Below are 3,654 nucleotides of genomic sequence, written 5' to 3'. Positions count from 1 at the left end.
TTATTAGAACAAACTTCGGAGTGAAATGATTCAACTTATTTCCCCGCAAAGAGCTGCTCTTATTCTGGAAATTTCCTATTAACTTGAGTCGATATCTGGATTAAGGCAGACGTAAAAGACGCGTAACATTAGCATCAAGAAATTGACACCTGAAGCGAATAGGTCCTTTAAACAAGTTGGAAACAAGACACTTGAAAAGTTCAAATTGCTAACGCTAATTGTATTTTTAAACGTGTTATGAGAATAACACGTAAAACTGTATATTAGGTGCGATAACTTGTTAGGCTGGATATTTTTTGCAGCGCAGACAGCGGACGGGACCGGGACACTGTGGAGTGACGTAATGCGTCACACTGCCACTCCACACCCTCTGTCTCTAACTAACTATTTGGATGAAGTTGTCCTCTCCTTTCTGCGTACGTGACAAAGGAAACTAACTTTACACTCTTCCAGTAGACCCAGTAACAGCAGCGGACCGTCCCGGAGCCGGTGTGCTGCCCGGCGAGGCGACGTCGTTGCGCGCAGCAGCGAGTTCCGTCCTCCTGTCACATCCGAGCGAGCGCGGCACCAAGTTCGCCCGAGACGGGGACGTAAACAACGGAAGTCCAAAGATTTGTCTTTCAAAATAACCTCCCTCTTTTCTCCCTAACACGTCAGGGTAACGTATACTCATTTAGGTGATGTTTATTTTGAAATGTGACTCCGGAAGTGTCCAGTTGAGCCCTGGCTGCCTTCACACTTGTTGAGGCATCTCAGCGCAGCTTTATCCCAACTTATCGTGAAGGCTATCGCGCACGGAGAAGGGCTAAATTAAATAAAACTTTTAGCGACATGTATAAAAGCCTATTTAAATATAAACTGGAAATTATTGAAAACGTCTACCTTGCTAAACACAGACGGGGTGGTGAGCTCGAGACCGGTTGTCTGCCGCTCCAGTCGTGGTCAGTGGTGTGGGTAGCACTGTCCCGGGACGGGCTGCGTGTCCCGGCTCTGCCAGCCGGTAGGCACAGCCTCTCATCCGCCCTCTGATTGGTCGGCTGTGCGCGAGCCTCTGGCTAATTACACGTCACGACGCAGCCAGGGGCCACAGCACTTTGAGAGGGCATCACTGTGACCCTGAACAGACATCACTGACACATGTGCACAGGAGCTTACTGCACTGTTTTTAATGCACACAGAGAGTTAGACTGAGTCTGTGGTGGAGAGTTTTATATTAACCTCATCATCCCTGTTTCACAGCAGGACAGTGATACTTGTGCATGCAGTGTCCCTTTACACTCTGGGCCTGTTTTTTTTTTTTTTTTTTTTCATGACAGAGGAAAAACTCCACATGAGCTTTGGATTAACTAAAAGACTCAAAAACTTAATTTTGGCACAGAAAAACTACTTTTATTAACATTTGAAACCTCAAATATGGACATTATCATCATTAGACAGGGAAATGTGTGCTCTATATCTATTAAACAATTACACAAGCATCTAGAAAATAACAGTAATCAACACAAGCTGGGTGATATGAGCGAAATTAATTAATATTGCTGTAATCAAAAGAAATTATTTAAGTATTGCTATGTAGATAGAGCTGAAATGCAAAGTCACACTTTATATAATCAAACTGATGTGCAACACACCAAATTGCAGGGAAATTACATCGAAAATATGATAACACAAACATTTTCTAATAATATTCCCTAATTGGTGTCAGATCTTGTTTTATGGAAAAAATTTTAATTAGCTTTTGCATTTCATTCATTCATTAAGACAACAAAATAGTGCACCACAGTAAGTCAGTGTCAGTATTTCATCACTATATGATTCTCCTGAAAGACAAGAAACAATATCAAATTATGGCTCAGCCTTAATGACATTAATATTACTTTTCAGCAAAACATGTTAAAGATACATTATTTAAAAGATAGGCTTAAAAAAAGTTTTGCATTTCATTCATTCATTAAGACAACAGAATAGTACACCACAGTAAGTCAGTGTCAGTATTTCATCACTATATGATTCTCCTGAAAGACAAGAAACAATATCAAATTATGGCTCAGCCTTAATGACATTAGTACTACTTTTCAGCAAAACATGTTAAAGATACATTATTTGAAAAATAGGCTAAAAAAAACTCCTATTATTTGGTATTAACATTGTGTTGCAATTAACAGGTGTATTGTGAAAAGTAGCACAAGAGGTTTTATTCTCTCAAGAACAGGACAAACAGCACAAGAGGCAGCATGGGAGACTTTATCCCAAACTGTCGTCACAGATGTGGGGGAGATGAAGTCCACAGTGGAGCGGTCTGTGTGAAATGAAAGCTCGCGCAAAATGAAAGTACAGCTGTCTGAGTTTACAGCCTTGGAGTCCAACATGACATCAGCTGTGCAGACTTGCGGCCCGTCCCGCCCACATTTCTAACATATTTCTGCTTCCTGACTGCAGAGTCTCCACAACCAGATGGATTAGTGATCTTTGTGGAGACGGAGACAGTGCACCTTTAAACATGTAGGCATTATTTCTTACAATTTTAAACACTTTTTTGTAGATGGCTCTGGAAACTAATACAACTGAATAAAGTTCTGACAAACTCTGAAAATCCCCTCTACCTCTGTTTCCTTGGCTCTTGCTTTGTTTCTTTGTGAACTTCTCTCCTTCACAGCCATTTCATGGTCACAGGAATATTATTGAGTCAAGTTTAGATTTTTTTTCTTGTATCCTAACTGTATGTATAGTTTTTATCTGAAATATTTTGTGTTCCCTTCTTTATGCTTGGCTGTTTTGTAATAAGCTTACACTCTGAGCTACATATGAACTATCCAATTTTAAGATGCGTATGACCTTATTAGTCAATGCCAAACCAAGAGCCAACACATAACAGATGCATGCAAAAATGTATTTATCTTTAAAGAGCATATTTTTTCACAAAACATACAATGTACCTTTGTTTAATAGCTTAAATTTTATCATTATGACAAAATCTGGTGTCTGTGGCAAATTTTCAAATTATGTCAAATTACAAAGTCTAATGTTAAGACCACATTTCACATCAACTCACTTTTTAAAATAGAGATATTAGAGGTTTACACAAATTGTGTAAACCTTGTATGAGGTTTACTCTGTACTAACATATCTGAAATGGGAATAAACAATTACTGGTGACTGAATTGTATTGTTTATCAGCTGCATGCCAATCAGTCATTTTTTTTGTATATGTGTGTGCTTTTTTTTTTTTTTTTTTTTAAACTTAAGCTTATCATAACCAACTTAATTAATGTTGTGATCTACTTCATTAGTCTTATTAAAGACATCAAACTGAAGTATATTAGTATGATTAAATGTCATTTTTCAAAATTCAGCTCAAACATGGAGCTATCCAAGTTTATTTTGTTTATAAAGTGGCCTTATTACCAAGTCTTCATTACATTAATATGTAATGAAGTATGTATGTATTTTTGGAGTGTTTTTTTTCACATGGGCTGCTAAAGAAATTATTATGCGTAAGTGAAATGAACATTATTCTAGGTTTTAATTTAAATATTTAAAAATAAATGTTCTGGTACATTCTGTAACTTGCTCTATCTGGCAGCTCAGTCTTTTGTTTACCAGTGGAAAAATAAATGGAGCGTTTTGCCTTACCGGAAGTGACCGTAGCAAAAG

The sequence above is a fragment of the Myripristis murdjan genome, chromosome 18, assembly GCF_902150065.1.
Source record: "Myripristis murdjan chromosome 18, fMyrMur1.1, whole genome shotgun sequence".
In the NCBI taxonomy this organism is placed as follows: domain Eukaryota; kingdom Metazoa; phylum Chordata; class Actinopteri; order Holocentriformes; family Holocentridae; genus Myripristis; species Myripristis murdjan.
Note: the sequence above shows the minus strand (reverse complement) of the source record.